Consider the following 22,226-nt stretch of genomic DNA (forward strand, 5'->3'; position numbering starts at 1 on the left):
TTTATTAATTAGCATTTATTTACAGTAGTTGAATAACAATATCAAACTACAATAAGGAATGAGCAGTTAACATTAAAAAAAAAAGCTAGTGACATTAAGTTTCATCGTTTGGCATCAAGTTAAAAGCACAAATTCTCTCACTTCATCCCATCTTACCCTTCCCCCTCCCCGTGTCCTCAAGTCCATTCTTTACGTCTGCATCTTTATTCCTGTCCTGCCCCTAGGTTCATGAGAACCGTTTTTTTGTTTGTTTGTTTGTTTTTTGCGGTACGCGGGCCTCTCACTGTTGTGGCCTCTCCCGTTGCGGAGCACAGGCTCCGGACGCGCAGGCTCAGCGGCCATGGCTCACGGGCCCAGCCTCCCCATGTGGGATCTTCCCGGACCGGGACACGAACCCGTGTCCCCTGAATTGGCAGGCAGGCTCTTAACCACTTGCGCCACCAAGGAAGCCCCCGTTTGTTTGCTCCACCAGGGAAGCCCCCGTTTGTTTGTTTTTTTAGATTCCATATATATGTGTTAGCATACGATATTTGTTTTTCTCTTTCTGACTTACTTTACTCTGTATGACGTGCTAGGTCCGTCCACCTCACTAATAAGTGGGAAGCAGCCGCATAGCACAGGGAGATCAGCTGGGTGCTTTGTGACCACCTAGAGGGGTGGGATAGGGAGGGTGGAGGGAGATGCAAGAGGGAGGGGATATGGGAATATATGTATACGTATAGCTGATTCAGTTTGTTATACAGCAGAAATTAACACAACATTGTAAAGCAATTATACTCCAATAAAGATGTTTAAAAAAAAAGCACAGATTCTTTCAGAGACTAAAAGGGGATTCATTGAAGTCTGTTTAAATGGAAAATAAACTAGAAAAGGGAATGAGAGATCTCAGAGAGGTGGGGTTAAGGTGTGGCTCTTGGGTCTTAGAAGGGAACAGATGAGCAAACCACTAGCTGAGTAGCTAGTTAAGCAAAAGGGGAGGATAAGAAGTAGATGAAATTATTTCCTTATTTAGTGGCTTTTTAACACAAGCCAAATTATCACTGGAATTTTGGCAGTCAGCAGATTCCAAATGACTAGATGATCAAGTTAAGAAATCACATTTAACTCAGGTCCTGAACCATTACCATCAACCTCTGGACATGAAGCAGTCAGGGAGTGAGGGGAAAAGAGAGGGGCTGATTTTATCAACATTTTGACATATTAAAATTAGATATCAGGAAAAAAATGCCCACAGTGTTTACTTCTTGCTTGCTTTCTTCTCTCCCTGTGACTCCTAGAAGTATGGAAGTCAAAACTCAAAGCAACTGAGATATTTCCATAAAAAATAACCAGTGCTATGTTACCAAATTTCCAGGTGATCTTAAGTGATGTTATCAATAAACAAATAAATCACAAATTTCACCGTAATCCATAGAGAAGGACATTTACCACTTCTGTTCATCCCCTATAATTGGCACTAATACTAAATGTTCATTGAAGAAGGAGAAAAAATAAAGTATTCTGCTATTTTATCTTTTAGGAATGTTAATGCACTTTCTAACACAGAGGTCCGAAGTGTCTAAACTTTTGCATTGATATACAGGGCTGCGCCCTGCTTTTTCTTTCTTAAAAATGCTGACTTCACCTCATAATTTCAATACTCTAGTGTTATTTTCTTCCAGGAGTACAGCAAAACAAAGCGTATTGCCAGTAAACAGCTAATGATTTCCATGGTTGTAAGCATGCAAACAGCTATGCATTTACGGAACTAGATATCCATTCCCTCATATCTCTGCGGGTTTGGTATGATTTTCCAGCCCAACCATGTTTCCCCCTCCGTGAAATAAGACAGATAATTAGTGATCTGGGGGACTGTCTGTCAGTACTGCACAGAATCTGCAATTCTGCCTGTCTTAATGGTCATGTACAAATTAGGAATACCAAGATAGAACACTTTAACAGAAAAGAATGCATCAACTTTTCCATTCTCCAGCTCACTCCAGCCAAGTGACACTGACGGACCAGCTCTGACCAGTTCAAAGCTAGTTTTTCTTTTTTAACATCTTTATCGGGGTATCATTGCTTTACAATGGTGTGTTTCTGCTTTATAACAAAATGAATCAGCTATATGTATGCATATATCCCCATACATATCTCCTCCCTCTTGCGTCTCCCTCCCACCCTCCCTATCCCACCCCTCTAGGTGGTCACAAAGCACCCAGCTGATCTCCCTGTGCTATGTGGCTGTCAAAGCTAGATTTTTAACCCACCCTCATCTATTGACAAGCAATTGATGAGAGATCGTAAAGGCCAGTTACTCAGAGAATTTTCATGCCACTGAAGCCAATAATTGTAGCTTAAAAAGAAGTGGTGGCTTTATATTTTAATTATTAATCTCGCTTTCAGCAGATGTGCTCTGAATCTGCGCAACTACCCGTTGGCTTCAGCCAAGTGAACTATTTCCCTTGTTATGCATGCAGAATGCTAGTAAATAAAATATTTGTCCTACAAAGCATTTCTCTTATAAATATGATTAGCTAAGATCCATCAGTTTTCCTGAAGATTTGAGATGTAAAAAAAAGAAAAAATACAACCAGCCTAAAGTGTGGTATGATGACAGGGCACCATCTTATTTTGTTCATTGGATCTCCATTTGGTGTTAATATTATTCCAGTTACCCTTTCACTTCAAAGCATGGAAAGGCTTAATTTTTTTACTAAACTTTCCCCTTCCGCAGTAACTTTATTTGAGATCTAAATAGGCCTGAACTTGCCTACCCTTGTTCTCACACAGGAGAACAGTGTGAGCATCTTTTTCATGATAAGCTACCAATCATTTTGTATTAGATCAAAGTGTGCCAGGCACTCTAACATACACCATCTTCTTTAATGTAATTCAATCCTTCAATTATCTTGTAAATTAGGCATTATGATTTCCATTTTATGTGTTAGGAAACTGAGGCTCACAGAGGTTAAGAGAGGAGTTCAAAGTGACACAACTGAAAGCAGCTAACGACAAGTCAAACCTCATTCCATGATGCCAGTGCCAATGCTCTATCTCAGGGTATTTGGCTTGCTTTATGAAGACAATCAGAAAGAGAGTTGATATTACTAAGATGATGCCCTTATCCCTAAGTTTTTTGTTTTTTTTTTTTAAATATTTATTTATTTGGTTGCCCTGGGTCTTAGTTGCGGCAGGTGGGCTCCTTAGTTGCGGCTCACAGGCTCCTTAGTTGCGGCGTGCAAACTCTTAGTTGCGGCATGCATGTGGGATCTAGTTCCCTGAGCAAGCATCGAACCCAGGCCCCCTGCATTGGGAGCACAGAGTCTTAATCACTGCGCCACCAGGGAAGTCCCAATCCCTATCCCTAAGTTTTTAAGCACAATTTTGAGCTATACTGTCTTTTATTTGAATTGGACCTCTTCTTCTATTAAAAATCAAAACTAATGCCAAATGCTCCATTATCATTAGATTATTCAGAAAAGGCGGGCTTAGGCTTCTGTTTCACCTTTTGTCAATTTAAGAATAAATTAAGCATATCTGCTATTGAGCTTTCAAATTCAGAAGTCAAAGGAGGTAAGAAACCCAAAATGATCTCTGGAAGCTAACAGAAACTCTCTTAGCCTACCATAGATTATCCATCTCCCTTGTTTTGTTAGGGACCGTTTCTTCCTGCTTCCTCTTCCCACAACTGAGCAGTGTTTGCTTTTTCTTAGATGTTCCTACGTATGGAGGTAGGAGTATTTCAAACTCAGTGAAAACTAGCCCTTTAAAGAAAGTACCGTGTAGAAGAGAAAGTGGGCTTTGTCACAGACAGACTTGGCATCAAATTCTTTACGTGGCGAAGAAGAGTAGACTGTAAACTTAGGTAAGCTAGTGACCTCTGTGCCTTGGTTTCCTGATGATCTTTGCCCTACAGAGTTTTTGCTGAATGAGATGACATTAACTTAATATCTGAGATAGCAGGACCCCTTTACTGTAACATTTACTCCATTTGCCTGTGTTAGTTCATCTCGAGGTGGCTCATTTTCTATGAAGCAGTTTTCTCCACTGCTGTTCTCTCTGGCCTGGACAGGTGATTTTATTATTATTATAGTGGTGGTGGTGGTGGTGGTGGTGATGGTGGTGATGGTGGTGATGGTGAAGCACACATAACCTGAAATTTGCTATTTTAACAATTTTTAAGTCTACAGTTCAGTGGTATTTAGTACATTCGCGTCGTTATACGATCACCACCATCCGCCTCCAGAACTTTTTCATCTTCCCACACTGAACCTCTGTACCCACTACACAGCAACTCCCCATGTCTTTCTCCCCTCAGCCACTGGCAGTCATCATTCTACTTTTTGTCTCTGCAAGTCTGACTACTCCAGGTACCTCATGTTAAGTGGAATCTCACAGTATTCCTTACTTCCCTCAGCACAATGTCCTCAAGCTTCATTCATGGTGTAGCACGTGTGAGAATTTCCTTTCTTCTTAGGGCTGAATAATATTCCATTGTATATATGTACCTCGTTCTCCTTATACATTCGTCTGGACTGATAATTTTGATCGTACGGATGCTTGGGCAGAAAAAATGTGATGGAGACCATCTTCTTTCAGAAAGGATGTATAGCTCATTCTGGGGGTTGGAGAGTTTGAGAAGAGAGGACCCCCCGCCCAGGAAAACTAGTGTGGGGTGGATTGTCCTCAGCATCTCCCCTTCACTTTCTCCTCTTACTATTCAGTACTTTTTGTTTATTATCCTTTCCTGGCTCTGTATTTTTTGCATCATTTAAGTAGCAACAGCCTAAATTAGGAGGATAGGATTAACGTATACACACTACTATATATAAAATAGATAACCAACAAGGACCTACTGCATAGCACAGGGAACAATACTCAATGTTTTGTAATAACCTATAAGGGAAAAGAGTCTGAAAAGGAATATCTATATAACTGAATCACTGTGCAGTACACCTGAAACTGACATTGTAAATCAACTATACTTCAATTTAAAAGAAAAGAGCAATCGTCTAACCCAAACCCTAAGCTCACGCTTTTATTCCGACACTAACTTAGGAAGTCACCCGTTGTGAGGACAAGGTAAATAATATTTACTGTGAGTTTAAAAGTCTTCCTGAAACAAAGCTTTGGCTATCGATGGCTCAGGATTTTTATGGCTGTGAGATTAGGAAAGAACCCGTTTTCATTCATCGGTTTCTCTGTCTCCCTCCTCTCCTTCCTCTCTATCTTTCTCTCCCTTGCCCCTCTTTCATTTCCCACCTTCAAGATATTTGTTTTACTATCATGATACATTTGAGTCTATGTTCTTTCCCTGAAATGGCTGCAAAGAAACATAGTACTAGCCTAACTAAATAATTTTCTAGTTCAAAAATATTCCTAAGAAATTCTCCCTTTTTTGTTCATTTCATTTTGTATCTCTAGATCTCCAAATCTTAGGAGGAAGAGAATAGTGAAATGCTAAATACCGCAGAACAATGTTGTGTAGTTTAATGGGAATTTGAGATAATGGAAAATCTGGTACAAATACAATCCACTTACGCCAAACTTCCAGGTTTGTCCTCAAGACATATACCTTTTTAAAGAATTGTTTCAACCCCAAACCTGCTGTAGGTAAAAAGAGCACACAGAACATCCATCTTCCTCTTTAGAAAATGCAGAGATATAAATCAATCTTAGTTTCTTGCCTTCAGAACACTGTGAAAAATCACTGTGGGAAATGCGTGTTCTTCCCAACCTAGGCAGCTCTCTAATTCTCTCTTTAAAAAAGGGAATGAGTGATTTTGATCAGAAGGTCTTTAAAGCCCAACTCCCAAAGCAAAACTTTTTATAATCAAACTGTCCCTAGAAACACGTCTACCACAAACACTGAATGGTTTGAAGCCATAAAAAGAATTGTAGAATTTTAGAGATGGAAAGATCTTGGTCCAAACCTCTAAATGGAAGCTTCTCTTCTAGTTTACAGAATGGAAGAGGTAGCGCCATAAGAGTAGGAACTGAGGCTTGTGTGACCCATGATCGCTGTAGGATGCTAGGAATAGGATCAGTGTATTTGGACAGCATGAAGGTGGAGGAAAGAAAGGGAGAGAGAGGGAAGAAGGAAGGAAAGAGGGACAGGAAGGTAAATAGTATTTATTACATATTATATACATTATTTTGGGCCAAGAGCTTTTACTGTTTAGATTAACTAATTGAATTATCCCAGCAAACCACTAATGAAGATATTAATATCCCACACTTAGAGTTGAAGAAGTTCAAGTTCAAAGAATGTAAACTCATGTAATTCTAGCACATTGGAGAAAGGAGGCAGTGATACAAGAGGCAGAATTCCTCTTGAAGGGGACACAGGGTGAGAGAAAGGCAGAGAGGAAGTGTGTGCAGACCCACACTTATTGAATGCTTCTACCTTTGACTACAGTACTGAAATGACATCATAGCCACGCCCTTGAGTTCAAAGACCCTGAATTAATACTGGCTGAAATTAATTTCCTCCTTCTTTGTCAGATATGGCGAGAGAAAGGTGATAGTAGGATTTATCATATTTTCCTTTCTACAAGTTCTAGTGTACCGCTAATGTCTCCGTGAACCCCTTACCAATTGCAGTGCATAGTACATTACAGAAACACAGGAGGAAATGGCCTAATGCCAATATATAATGCTAAAAAGAAGAAAAACATCACTTTGATCCAAGCAGTGTTTGTACCCCAAGGTGTGAGTTTTGGTTATCCTGATTTCAGCTCCTAGAACAATGGGTGCTACGACCAGTTGGCCTAATAACTCATTTCAGGAGAAGAGAAAAGACCCCTGAAGCACCCTGTGTCTGATTTGTAAGCAGGCCTTTGCTGACACATTATTTAAATAAGTTAGGAAAAGTGAAGGGCTCTCAAATTCACCAGCATCCCTGGCCTCAAGGCACACAAATCTCTTTTCAGCGTCTTAAATGTAAGGTTCTTAGGCTCCAGGCAGACTTCTCTGGCAAATCATTTAACTTCTGCGTGTCTCAGTTTCCTCCACAATAACGTGAAAAAGCGAGGCTGGTCTCTAGGGCACATGCCAGCTCCAGCTTTCTGGGCTCCTGTGATTCCCCATGTATGGAGTGTCATCTGTGTACAGAGTATTGGATTCACTCTTGAATTTTCTGTACCAGTGGAAAGATTTATACGCAAATTTTCATCACCATCATAATCATCCCAGTAAGTTTCAGAGAGTAGGCTAAGAATTATTTCTATTTCTATTTCTGATTATCACTATAATCCTTAAAATAGGCATTATTACCTCCAATATACTGATGAAAAAATTGCACTAGTTCAAGAGTTATTTGGTATTAGTGATTAATTTGGGGTGCTGTAGAAATGCTGTAAGATATTTTCAAAGTTGATTCGCCAAAAAAGATTTTTGTTTGTTTTCTTTGTTTTGTTTTTTGCTTAATTCTTTTTATTTAAGATTGCTTCCTTAGGCTGGACATACAAGAGAATAATTGTAATTTCAAACATACAAAGATCAATTCCTCTTCAAGGCAGCAGAAATCTCACTCTATCTATCAGGTAAATTCCTGTTTGTGGAATTTAACTTTCCACAAACAGAATGAACCACTTCTTCCTTGGTGTCCTTTCTGGACCCTGAACATATTTCTGTCACAGCGCCGTAACACTTTATCGAATTTAATCACTACATGCCTGTCTCTCACCAGATTTTACCTGTGAATCCCTAAGCCAATTACTTTTACATTTATTGGAAGAGAATTTTTTATCTTAATTGTTCTATCAGTTCAATAGTACCTGATATATAATAGGCACATAAAAAATCCTGAGTGAATGAAACGTTGATAACTGAGCTTTCACTGTGTTGTGTAAATTTAAACTACAAGCAAAAAATGTCTGTGTTTTATCTTTTCTCTATTTGCATCAGAATAGTAGGCTGGCAGGGAAAATGCCCTCAAGCACCCTTTCCTTTCCTGGGCCCCCCACTCTCTATAAAATATTCTTGTAAGTACTCTCCCTTTTAGTTCGGGAAATTTTCTCCAGCCTACTTAACTTCAAACCATCTAGCTCAGATGTGCAGAATTCTGCTTCATCCCTACCCTGTGTCCTGTTTCTTCACCTATCGCCTCCCTATTGACAGCTAGTTGGATGGTTAAGTGTTGCTCTACAGTTTACATTGACAAGATCATAAACATTGGAGATGAAGATGGTTACCATGATTTGTCGGTTTATACTGTTATTTCTTGATTGATCAACATTAGCAATAGATTAGTTATTGGCTCTCTGCTAAAGTAGGCTATAATGTACCTCTTGTCCTTCCATACCTGTGATTGTTAATTTCACATGTCAACTTGACTGGGCCATGGGATAACCAGATACCTGATTAACCATTATTTCTGGGGCTTCCCTGGTGGTGCAGTGCTTGAGAATCCACCTGCCAATGCAGGGGACACGGGTTCGAGCCCTGGTCTGGGAAGATCCCACATGCCACGGAGCAACTAAGCCCGTGCGCCACAACTACTGAGCCTGCGTGCCACAACTACTGAAGCCCGTGTGCCTAGAGCCCGCGCTCTGTAACAAGAGAAGCCACCGCAAGGAGAAGCCTGTGCACCGCAATGAAAAGTAGCCCCCGCTCGCCGCAACTAGAGAAAAGCCCGCACGCAGCAACAAAGACCCAGTGCAGGCAAAAATAAATAAATAAATAAATAAATTTTTTTTAAAAAACAACCATTATTTCTGGGTGCGTCTACGAGGCTGTTTCTGGAAGACATTAGCATTTGAGTTGGTGGCTTGAGTAAAGCTGATGCCCTTCCCCAATGTGGGTGGCCATCAGTCAATCTGTTGAGGGACTGAATAGAACATAAAGGCAGAGGAACGCTGGATCGCCCTCCCCCTGCCTGAGGGCTTGAGTTGAGACCTTGGTTTTCTCCTGCTCTCAATGCTCCTCGTTCTCAGGCCTTCAGACTACATCACCTGCTTTCCTGGGTCTCCCACTTGGCAGACAGCAGATTTGGGGACTTCTCAGCCTCCATAATTGCATGAGCCAATACCTCACAATAAACCTTTCTCTAGGATATACATTATATATATATATATATATATATATATATATATATATATATATATATATATATACACACACATACAGGTTTATATTTCCTCTATTGGATACATCTAAACTTATTTGTCCATCAGTATTCTTTCTTAGTTTATGCCCTCAATTTGTTGAGGAGCACATCTTCAAGTAACTTCCTAAGAAGGGTACATGGGAGGTAGATTTTCAATATAGATAGTGGTATATTTGAATATGTTTTATTATTGAACTGATCCTTTGGTTGAGAATTCTGCTCTAGTTTGAAAAAAAAATTTCCCTCATACTTCAAAGACATTGATCCATTTTACTTTAGCAACACTGTTATTGTTGAAAATTTTGATGCCAATCTGGATCTACCCATTTGTGTGCGCCCTCTCTCCTACCCCTTCGTTCCTGCCCCTGCTGCGGGAAACCTTACGATCTCACATCCAGAATTTCACACAGGTAAGTCTAGGTGTGTATCATCATCCACTAACTCTTCTTGGCATCCAGTAGGCTCTTTTTTTAATAGGAAATTTGTGATTCTCTAGTGTCTCAAATGTCACCATCTGACCAGCTGTTTTTGTCCATAGCACATGTCAATCTCTAAAATATGGAATCATTTCCTTTCCTGTTTTTCCTCTTCCATCACTAGAATGTAAGCCCCAAGAGGGCAGGAATTTTGGTTTTTTTGATCACTATTGCATGCCAAGAACTGTGCCCAGCATCGAGTGGGTATTTAATAAATACTTGTTAAGTAAATCTTTGTTTCATATTTAAGAAAGGAGCAATAAAAGCAGCATCTGCATATGTAGGTCTCGTCAACAGGCAGACTTCACTTTTTTTTTGAATTGCATTTTACTTTTTATACAGCAGGTTCTTATTAGTCATCCATTTTATGCACATCAGTGTGTACATGTCAATCCCAGTCTCCCAATTCATCCCACCGCCGCCACCATCCCCCCACTTTTCCCCCCTTGGTGTCCATACGTTTGTTCTCTACATCTGTGTCTCTATTTCTGCCCTGCAAACCGGTTCATCTGTACCATGTTTCTAGATTCCACATGTATACGTTACTATACGATATTTGTTTTTCTCTTTCTGACTTGCTTCACATTCACGTTCAGATTGAGTGAATGGGCAGCTGACCATGCGGAGAGCCAACGATTACACTGGGAACTCTCAGATGAGAGACTGGAGAAGAATTTACACTAGGGTGCAAACACCAAAGTTATTTCCAGAGAGTTCATTCTGAAAAGCAATTGTGGTAAAAAAATTTTATTTAGAGTATTGAATAAGTATCTTTAAAAATAACATGCTGGGGGGAGGCTGCAGGTAGAGAAAGAGAGAATAGAAATCAGAAGTAACTCCACTTAAATAGATGGTAGGATTATTGGTGATCATTTTTTATCTCTGTATTCTCCAATATTTTTCCGATTTTCTATGTATTATAGAAATATACAAAAATTAACAAACTCTGTTTACAAGATGCTCTAGTGAGGATTATCCTTATGATTTCTGTGTGATATGAACTGTTCATGTCAGTATCTATTCAGTACTTCCTCTTCATTCCAAGTTACTACCTGATTCTCTTCAGTTTTTTCCATGTCTTTTAATTCTTTAACCATTTGGAAATACCACTTTAATTTAGACCTGGGTTTATTTAGAAGTCTTCTATTTGATACAGTTGTTATCATTTTTGCTACCTAGGCAACAAAGCATGATTCTGTCACTAACATCTTTTCATTTTTAGCAAAATGAAATCTTAAACTCTTTTAACAAACTTGTAAAAATCAAAGCCAAACTTAAATATATTCCTTTCTCTTAAAGAATAAAATGGGGAGTGGGGATAAGTATAAGGGACTGCATATATGACTGTGTTTCTTGGTGAAAGCAGAACAAGTTTGGAAAGAGAGAGAGAAGGGTGTATGTTTCAAAATAAAAGAAAAAACATCCGGAAATATCAACAAAATCCACTTCTAATTTCCAGAGTTTGATTAATTTCTTGAAGAGGATACTAACTGACTACACATATTGTACCTTAAATACACATAGACCCACATACGCTATTTTTTTTTATTATGGAAGCAATGCATCTTATTATAGAAAACAAGAAGTATTAAAAATGCAAATAAAGATTCCAACTGAAATAGCCTACCCTAAATTCTAGCTATAACTTCTCTTGGATGCACTTTTGAATGCTACACTTTTACTTTAAAATTATATTGTGAGGGACTTCCCTGGTGGTCCAGCGGTTAAAACTCCGCCCTTCCAATGCAGGGGGCACTGGTTCAATCCCTGGTTGGGGAACTAAGATCCCACATGCTGTGCGGCCAAAAAGAAGACAAACAAACAAATTATATTGTGAACATTTACATATAATTAAAGTTCTTCAAAACCAGAATTTTTCAGAATCATCAATATACCATAGCCTACCATTCCAATACAATTTTTTGTTGAACTTATTTCCAGTTTTTGACATTATAAATAGAAAGTAAATAATATCCCTGTGCAAAAAGCATTGTCCACATCTCTTTTTCATTTCTAATGACAGAATTCTAGAAGAATTCCTGGGCCAAGTGACCAGAGGTTTTTGCGCTCCTGAAACATACTGCCAAATACACCCCCAGGAAGATGGTAACACAAGACATTCCTTCCAGGTTACCTAACAGTATCCACCACCTGACCATCTCTCACCCTGAGTTGGCAATTAAATAGGTAAAATGATGTTTAATAAAATAGAAAACTAATAGCACAGCAAACTCTACCCAATACTCTGTAATGACCTATATGGGAAAATAATCTAAAAAAAGAATGGATATACATATATGTATAACTGATTCACTTTGCTGTATACCTGAAACTAACATAATATTGTAAATCAACTATACTCCAATAAAACTTTTTAAAATAAAATGATGTTTAGATTTGTGAGATTATCAGGAAAGTTGAACTTTCCCCCATCTTTACTGACCCCTCATAATTCCTCCATAAATTACCCTTGTCTTTTTATCCATTATTTCTATGGAAGTGTCAGTAATTTTCTTACAGATTTATAAAAACTCTAGAAACAAATGTTACCTCTTTGTCTATCATCAGAGGCAAACATTTTTCCAACTTTGTCATTTTATTATTTCCCATGTTATTTTTCTTTTTTGTTTAAGAAATGATAGTTTTGATAGACAGCATTTAAAACTTTGTCACCCATTCTATTGATTCTGTCCTTTGGTGAAAGTTTCTTCCTCCTGAGAGTCATTTTTATTTCCTTCTAATATTTGTGTTGTTTTATTTGCTATATACATTGTTTTATATAGACATCACTGGAATTGATTACTGTGTGTGACGTATGGGATAAGGTAAGGACTTAGACAAATATTTTCCATATTCCATTTATTGACTTCCATTTATTGACATCCCTTCCTTTGTTTTGATGTCAACTTTATAGCATCTCAAGCCATTGTACATAATAGAGAGCTTTCTTTTTTGAGGGCTAGTCTCTTTTATTGATCCATACTTGTGCAAGTACCACTCTTCAACGTAGCTTTGCAATATATCTTCTATCTGGTAGAACAAGTTGCACCCTGCCTCATTAGCTTTCCTTTCCAAATTTTCATTTGCTATTCTTATGTATTTATTCTTCCAGAAAAACTCCCAAAGGAAAATCCCATTGAGAATGTATTGAGTTGCATTAAACCTAAAAATTAATGTGGGTAAACTTGATATATTTATAATAGTCCACACAGACACACTCTATGGCTTCCTGTTTATTTAAGCCTTACTTTATGTTTGTTGGTCTAATTCTGTGGTATTTTTCACAAAGGTCTGACATATCTTTTTATTAAGCTTATATTTCTGGGTGTTTTATATTCCTGTCACTATTGTAAAAGAGATTTTTCCCTCGTTATATTTTCTGATTGCGTCTGGTGCGTTTGAAATCCATCGACACATATTCATTCATCTTGCTGAACTCACTGCTAATTATTTTTTAGCTGATTCTCTAGGGTTTTCTAGGTATATGATGATATCATCTGCAAACAATGATAACTTTGTTCTCTTTTTTCTAGTAATCACACTTCTTATTTTTGTTCTGCTGTGACCAAAACTTATAAAATAATAATTAACTGTAGGGAGAATAGCAGACATTCTTGGTTTGTTCCTGATGTTAATGGAAATGTCTCCATTGGTATTTTCGCAATAAATTATATGAGCTGTCAGTGTAAAACATTTTTTAATGTGTTAAGGAATTATTCCTTTATTCATAAATAACAAAAATATTTTTCCCATCAGAAATGATTGTAATACTTTACTAATGCCTTTCAAAATTTAATGATATGTTTTTTTATTTGACCTCTCAGTATGATATAACAATAAATATTATAATATTAAACTAAACTGATAATTTCTGCTTGGTCGTGGTAGATTATTCTTTTCAAATATTTCTTTTCAGTCCCATTGGCTAGTATTTAGAATTTATTTTATTTTATTTTATTTTATTTATTTATTTTTGGCTGCATTGGGTCTTCGTTGCTGTGCGTGGGCTTTCTCTAGTTGCGTCGAATGGGGGCTACTCTCTTCCTTGTGGTGCATGGGCTTCTCATTGCGGTGGCTTCTCTTATTGCGGAGCACAGGCTCTAGGCATGCAGGTTTCAGTACCTGTAGCACGAGGGCTCAGTAGTTGTGGCTCACGGGCTTACTTGCTCCGTGACATGTGGGATCTTCCCAGACCAGGGCTCGAACCCATGTCCCTTGCATTGGCAGGCAGATTCTTAACCACTGTGCCACCAGGGAAGCCCTAGAATTTTTAAATATATAAGTTCTTTTCTTTTTATCCTGTCTTTGTTAGGTTTTATTATTAATAATAATAGCAGTTGTGATAATTTTGTAAGCTCATACCATGTTCCAAACATTACATTTTCTCCTATATTTTCTTACAACATTTACCAATGAGATACAGCATTATCTATATTTTGCAGATAAGGAACTGAGGCTAAGATCATACAGCTCGAGGGAGGAGCCTGCCTCTCCAGGCTGTGCTCCTTAGTTTTGAAGAGTTAAAAATGAGTTAGGTAGCTTTCCATGCTCTGGAATAGACTACATAGAATAGGAAAAATCTGTTCCTTGAAAGAATGAAAAGACCGATCCGATATGTGTACAGGAGGCAAAATGATGCTGTGAAAGTTCATGGGCTTTGAAACCAGATAAATGCTGGTTTGAATTCCAGCTCTGTCCATCACTTAGCACTCAATAAATAGAAACTATGGTCATTATAAAAACATCTTGTCCCTAAGCCTTCTATGACAACATTTTCATTTATGCCTGGGTCTTTTCCTAATATTTTTTTTCTATAACACCCTGTTGCCCCAAGAAATCATTTATTTCATCTGGATAATGAAATGTATTTTTTCATCATCATAGGTGCTACTCTCTTATGGTCTTAAAATCTCCATATCTTTTGTTATATTCCTGTTGGTCTTTGGTATTTAATTGTGTGCTCCCTTTTTGTCTCAGCTAGATTTTCTAAGTATCTATCTGTTGTTTTTATTAAATAAACTTTTAATTTTAGAGTAGTGAAGTAAGCTGAATAATAGCCCCACAAAGATGCCAATGTCCTAATCTCCAGAACCTGTGAATGTTATCTTATAGGGCAATCATATAACTTTGCAGATGTGATTAAATTAAGGATTTTATGATGAGGAGGTTATTCTGGATTATCTGAGTGCGCCCTGTGTGATCACAGGGTCCTTAAAAGAGCGGCCCAGGAAGATCAGACAGAGGAGAAGGCAACATGACAACAGAAGGAGAGTTTGGAGTGATGCAGCCACAAGTAAATGAATGCTGGCAGTCTCTCGAAGCCAGGAAAGACAAGGAACAGAATTGCCTCTGGGGCCTCCAGAAGGAACCAACCCTGCCGGCTCCTTGATTTTAGCCCCCCTAAAACTCATTTTGGACTTCTGACCTCCAAAACTTCTTAAATTTGCATTATTTTAAGCCAATAAATCTGTGATAATTTGTTACAGTAGCAATAGGACACTAACACAAAGTTTTAGATTAACAGAAAAGTGGCAAAGATACTACAGAATTTCCATATGCCCCAACCAATTTTCCCCTATTGTTACTATCTTACATTAGGATGGTACATTTGTCGCAATTAATGTTGATACCTTATTACTTTTTTCAGATTTCCTTAGTTTTTTCAGATTTCCTTAGTTTTTTACTTAGTGTCCTTTTTCTGTTCCAGGAGCGCATCCAGGATACCACGTTACGTTTAGTTGCTGTGTCTCCTTTGGCTGCTCTTGGCTGTGACAGTTTCTCAGACAGACCATGTTTTGAATGACCTTGACAGTCTGAAGAATACTGATCAGGTATTATTTAGCATGCCCCTCAGTTGGGATTTAACAGCTGTTTTTCTCATGACTAGCCTGGGATTATGAGTTTTGGGGACAAGGACCACAGAGATAAAGTGCCACTCTCATCACATCACTCAAGGATATATATTGACAACATGACCCATCATTGTTGCTGTTGACCTTGATCATCTGGCTGAAGTAGTGTTTGTCAGTTTCTCTACCATAAAGTTACTCTTTTTCCTTCCTTTGTTTAGTGTTTTTAAAATAAGGAGCTTTTAAAATTTGTCAGTTCCACTGTTTTTTTGTTTTATAAGTAATTAATGTCTCCTTTATGTTGATTAATTACTTCTGTTATGCTTGTGGCTCCTTTTTTTCTTTTTCTAACTTCTTAAGTCTTAGGTTGACTTATTTTTATTCTTTTTTTAAAAATACATAAATCGTTTAAGAATACATATCTCCAGTTGGCAAGGAGTTATTTGTTTAAATGTTTAAACATTTATTATTGAGTTCTATGTTTATAGCATAGTGGTAAAAGAGTAATTTTATATAACTTTTGCCTTTTCGAACTTCGTTTTTATTCTGTTCTATTGTATGATTACTTTCTGTGCTTTCTGTATTTCCACGAATACTATGAAAGAAGTTATATTTTCTGTTTGCAAGGTATAAACTAAACTCTAAATTTTGCAGTGGGTAGGAACATATTTGTTTTGATTACCACTGAATACTGAGCTTCTCAAACAGGGCCTAATACACAGTACGACTTCACTAAATAATTACTTAGTAAATGACTACAAAATTTTGACACTCTCAGTTGTGACAAACAGAAATGTCTCCAGACATGGCCAACTGTCCCCTTGTGAACAAAATCACCGAGTGAACCACTGCTCTAAGATGGTAAGATTGTCCATATACGAAACACAAGTGAATCTGCTCAAAAAGTATCAGAATTAATATTTGAATTCAGCAAAGTTAGTTGATAGATTAAAAATATCAATATTAAAATAAATTACATTTCTATGTAGCAGTAATAAACCTTTAGAAAATGTAATTTTAAAATAAATAAGATGAATGATAGCAATAAAAATTAGAAAGAATAAATCTAATAAAAGATATGCAAGGGCTTTAGGAAGAGAATTATAAAAATGTAATGAAAGATATTAAAGACATAAGAACAGAGAAATTTACAATAATCCTGTATGAGAAGATTCATTGTCACTGAGGTGTCGTTTCTTCCCAAACTGATCTATAAATGCAGTGCAATTCCAATCAAAAGCCAATAGGGAGTTTTCATGGGATTTGACAAATTGATTCTAATTGGGGAACATGGAATAAAGATAGCTAAAGCACTTTTGCAGAAAACTAATTTGGGCACCTTGCTATATCATATATCAAAGTTTACTCTAAAGCTATAGTAATCAAGAATGTAGGCAGAGCTAGGCAAATAGAACCAGGAAACAGAATAGATATTTTATTTATAGACCTGCACATATATGGAAACTTGATATATGACAGAGGAGGCTTTCAAAACAGTAGGCAAATGATATAACATGCTGAGATAACTGACCTTATATTTTGAAAAATTATTTTTATTTGTTTATTTATTATCTGTCTTTTCCCACTGCAAAGGAAGCTCCATGAGGGCAGTGATTTGATCCATTTCCTCCACAGTTGTGTTTCAATGTTGCCTTGGATAACTACTGTTCAGTTACATTGTAACTCATCAACATAAATATTTTGCTTTTGCTTTTGAGTCTTCGTGGCTTCTGGTCTCAAATATTCCCTTGTATTGTGGGAATCCCAAAGAACAGAGTGGTCCACATTTAGTTCTCCTCCACAGCTTTCTGACTGGGCACTTCATGCTACTGAGCAGTTATGCCCACCTGCGGGTCCTTTGGCCTGGCTGGCTAGAGCATGGCGGTCATCAGGCCCACCCCAGACTGAGCCCCTAAATGGGTCAGTCACTTCTCACAGATGAAAGACATTCACAATCACACAAGGTGCCCTCATCCAGGCCCCTCTCTCCCATGTACGGGTCTAAGAGTTTGCCTAAGAGAACCAGGTGATATTAGTAGCTCAGGGCAAATCCATTAACCCTCCAGGAAAATTGAATAAATCTGCATGCCTCTCAGACATTATTCACTCATTTACCATGAATTTGTGAGCTCTATTACTTGCCAGACACTACCCAATCGTTAATACTTCTGACTCCAAGAGTTCTGTTTTCTGTTACAGGGTCTGAGCACCTCAGCCAGCTGACATATCAAGTTCAAGCTCTAAAGCCATAAGTAGTGGCACAGGGATGTGGCAAAAGTCTTGAAATGGCTCTCTGAGCCTTTCAAGTGGACTATAAACACCTAGCATTCAAGGTTCTCCTTCATCTTTACCCAACAAACCCCCTCTGCCCACTGCACACAGGCCCCTCACACTCCAATCTCTCCATCCCCTCACTACCCAGCAAACATGCCAGCATCCCTCCTGACTCTGGCTCCATGCTTCTGCTCTGGCTACCCTCTCAGTCTACAAAACCCTCCGTGTCCTCTGTGCCCATCCAAATTCTTCTTTCCTCCAGGACCCCCGTGCTTTGATCAGTGTGTGCCCCATTGAATGTAGGGCACTCTGATGGCCCTGGTCCTGAGTGTGGAGGCTCGTGACCCCGCCTAGACGTCTGTCTGGGATTGCTCTTCCAGTGCCTCATGGGTTGGTCTAAAGATGATATCGAGTGAAATTCCACTCCAGGAAAGAAACCTCTGCATTTTATAGTATAGGAAACTATTGCATGGAGTGATTGAGTGACTCATTCTAGGAAACAAACTAGAAATAGGAGGTAGCTGGGCACAGTGGAAAACACTTGGTTCTCTAAAGTTAGAAACACCTGATTGTGAATCATGCTTTGTCAATTTACTAGCTGAGTGACCCCAAGCAAATTACTTCACCTTCCTGAACCACTTTTTCTTTATGTATAAATCGGGAAGGACAATATCTTCTTTGCAAGATTGTTGTGAAGGTAAGAGATAAAGTACATAAAATACCGGACATATGAAATTTAACTGCAGGTTTCCATTCTTTCTTAATTTTATTACACTGTCTCTTTCTACAAGACCAACCTCCTTGAAAGTATGTTCTATGTTGTATCAGTGCCCTATATGCTCCATAACACCAGCGCGGTTCAGAGCATACCGTGGGGCTATCAGAAATACATTTTTAAGTTTAAAAAAAAAAAAAAAAGGTTGTTTTCTGAAAGAACAATATTAACTTAAATGAACAATAAGTTGAAACCTACTCTCTTGTTCTTTTCCATTCTTATTGCTCTGGTATGCTCTTATCTTTTACATATATTCCCATATGTGACAAAATATTATGTAAACAAAGAAAATGTTAGTAATGAATGAGATTTTATAGCCTATAAGAGAGTAGTGTTCTTGAACAAGATTTGGTTTTAATCCATGAAAAATAATGAATTATTCCCAATGTTAATTTATATTTTTGTATAAAACCCCCAGATATCAGAACTGAAAAGGTTTCCTGAACCATGCCAGAGGGTAGCTTCTAAGTTTAGAAGTTTAATGTGCTCTGGTACAATGCCACTTACAGGGTGAGAAAAGTTCATGATTTCCCATTGTGTGAAGTCACATGTACAAAGTCCTTTTGTCCAAGTGGCCTTGTCATGTGACATCATTAAATATTTTTCACTTGGCCTTCTAATCACGTCCAAAATGTCATACCCCTAGAAGCAATTCGATGTATGAATAAATGGAAATTTGAGGTGAGGATCAAAGGGGTCACCAGAATTATACTGTGACTAGTGAACCAAACGCAGACATCTCCAAGTTTACTTAAAACATGTACAAAGTGAGAAAAATTCAAATTAAGAGCTAAAGTCATATCAGGGTTAAGAGGTAAAAATAGCAGATGGGTCAGGTTATCGGAGGACAAAGAGTGAAGGAGGTTCTTTTGTTTGCGAATAGAGTTTGAATCAGGATGGAGTTCATAGCATTTGAGGACTTGTTCATTTTTCCAAAAGGAAACAAAAGCAAACTGATGATTTAGTAGAAAATAGAAGACAAAAGAATTGGAATTTAACTTCTCACATGACATGAATACAAACATGCAACATTTTTCATATTTTGAAAAATCACCAAGGGTTATTTGGCAGGAATATTATTTTTAAATTCCTGCTTTAAGCTATTCATTTTTACCTTCTGAAGCAGTCTTTGTCTCTTACACCAGACGCGATCCCCCTATCGCTGTTAAATCACATGAACCCACAAAAGCCTGTGTCTGCTTGTTTCATTCTACAGATTCTCAATCAGCCTTCATGAATGCTTGTTTTGACACTGCGCTGTTAGCAATTCTGTGTGCACTCCCCAGGCTCCTCCTTTCCTTCAATAACAAATCTTCATTAGACTTCAATTTTTCAGCCATTTAAACACTGGCTACACATTTTAGAATATTATCTAGCTCATCTATTTGCCAAAATTATATGGTAACTTTTTCAATAAAAGATACAATTGTTGTGACACAGCTCCACAATTTCTACATGTTAAAACAATATTCTTTTAACAACAATATTAGCACGCATTTGAAAAATTATTGGACGGGAGGAGTGTTGTTTTCTTTAAGGATTTCTTGAGAAGGAGCCACATACCAAGTCTGTATTACACTCTCTAACAGAAATAAAGGAGATGAAAAGAAATTGTAAGTGGATGAGCTATTCCTCCAGTGGTGTTAATTATGGAAATGAATTCTGGGGCCCCTGATGAAAGCTTTTTTTCCCTTGCTTTCCTGCCTAGAAGGGTTAATAGAGCTAAGGCCACTTTAAGAGTTGAGCAAAGGAAACACAGCCCAGGTCTTCCACAAATCTCTAAAGGGCTTCCAACATCCAGAATCATCTAGTTCTTTGCCATTACCCAGGAGTCTCAGGGAACACTGATCTTCCTTTCATGGTGCCCTTGTGAATACTGGTCTTATTGATTTAAAACTGATGGCACTGGAATTTCTAAAGAAAGTGGTGCTCTGGATAGGGAAAGTGACACTTTTTGAAGCTGCACAAATTTCAAAGAAGACTGAGAAAACATCAGTTGACCATCTCAAAAAATGATTTTTAAGAGGTTTATGGAGATTATGGGGGGACTAGAGACCCCAGTATCTCCCACACTTGCATACACTGGCTTTTCTTCCTCTTTACATATTTCTCCATAATAATGAACCTCCCACCTCACTGGCAATCAGCCAAACTGAAAAAGCCTACTGCACCATACTTTGAAGAATATTTCATACTGTATTAATACAAAGTAAATTCCAGGAATCATGTACTTTTGTAGAGTTCTGCTTTCCCTAACTTTAAAGAAAATACCTTTTATTTTTCTCCTTGGATTCACCATGTGGAGCTAAGACCAATGTGATGCTTTCAATATTTGATATGTGAATCTAATAATATGAATTTTCATTGCCCATTATAGTTTACAATGCGCTTCCTTTTATATAACATTGTTTCTCAAATAGAGCTAATCATAGATGTCATGGGGGAATAGAAGATCAAAGAATAAAGAGCATCAATTTATTTTTCCTGCTGGTAAGACATTTAAAATGTTATTTTGTATTAAAACAAATACACATCTATTTTAAGTATAATGCATAATTCACATGAATTTCTCAGATGAGACTTCAAAGACATGTCATGACTAAAATTTGCAGCTACAAGATCTGCCCGTGGTCTGCTAAGAGCATTAAGGGTGCTGGGTGGAAATTTGAGTAGGATAGGTAAACATTTTTCTTATTTTATTCCCCCATGCCAAAAAAAATGTACAGTAAATAACATGTTTGTCCATTTACCAAACTAAACTTAGCTTAGAAAACTAAGGCTTGGAAGGTTCAGAAATTCTCCAAATCAATTTCCCACTTTCTACTTGACAGGGCCCTTTCTGGCTGCTTCTCCACGAGTGAGACCTCAGTTTACAATGGTTTTGCTGGTTTGGAAGGCTGGATAGTAGCCTTCTCAAAACTTCCACATCCCAATACCCAGAACCTGTGAATACATTACCTTACAATTATCTTATTTTTCTGATGAGCAAACTGCGGCATGGAAAATATTAAAAGCATGACCAAAAAACATGAATATACACTCTACAAAAGAATATTAAAGTGTCAGTGGGCATATAAAAAGATCCTCAGCACCCTGGTCATCAGAAAACTGCAAATTAAAATAATAATAAGGTACCTACATATGCATTAGAATGGCTAGAGACAATATTAAGTGTTGACAAGGCTATTGAGCAACTGGTGCTCTCATATATTATTGATATGGGGTGTAATATGATAAAAATCACTATGAAAACATTTTCACAGTTTCGTGTATGGTAAGCATATACTTAGTGACACCCAGCATTCCCACTCCTAGGAATTTACTGAAGAGAAATAAAAACATATGTCCACACGGATATTTGTTATTTTATTATTATTAAATACACAAAACAAAAGTTCCTAGCAGCTTTTTTCACAATAACTTAGATTGGAAATAACTCATAAGTCCATCAATAGATGAGTGGACAAATTCTGGTATATCAATATAATGGAATACTTCTGAACAATGAACAGGAATAGTGAAACACGCAAAACATGCATGAATCTCAGAAACATGCTAAGTAAAAGAAGTCAGATACGAAAGAGTACATACTGAATGATTCCATTTACTCTAGAAGAGACAAATCTAATCTATAGTGATAGGAAAGCAGATCAATGATTGCTTGGGTTGGAGGTTTCCAGGTTAACTGGAAAGCAGTACAAGGAAGTATTTTAGGGTGATGGAAATGTTCTTTATCTTGATAGTGTTGGTAGTTATACAGG

General features: G+C 37.7%; 1 protein-coding gene across 1 annotated transcript in view; it reads left to right on the plus strand.

Moving 5' to 3' along the window:
• The window catches only part of C1H1orf21 (chromosome 1 C1orf21 homolog), a 372,503-nt gene that overhangs the window by 81,352 nt on the left and 268,925 nt on the right, over window positions 1-22,226 (plus strand). The window contains exon 2 of the mRNA XM_065893774.1: window positions 20,886-20,955. The gene's annotated coding sequence lies outside the window, so the exon portion shown is untranslated. The remainder of the gene's footprint in view (window positions 1-20,885; window positions 20,956-22,226) is intronic.

Source organism: Phocoena phocoena, chromosome 1 (assembly GCF_963924675.1).
Source record: "Phocoena phocoena chromosome 1, mPhoPho1.1, whole genome shotgun sequence".
In the NCBI taxonomy this organism is placed as follows: Eukaryota; Metazoa; Chordata; class Mammalia; order Artiodactyla; family Phocoenidae; genus Phocoena; species Phocoena phocoena.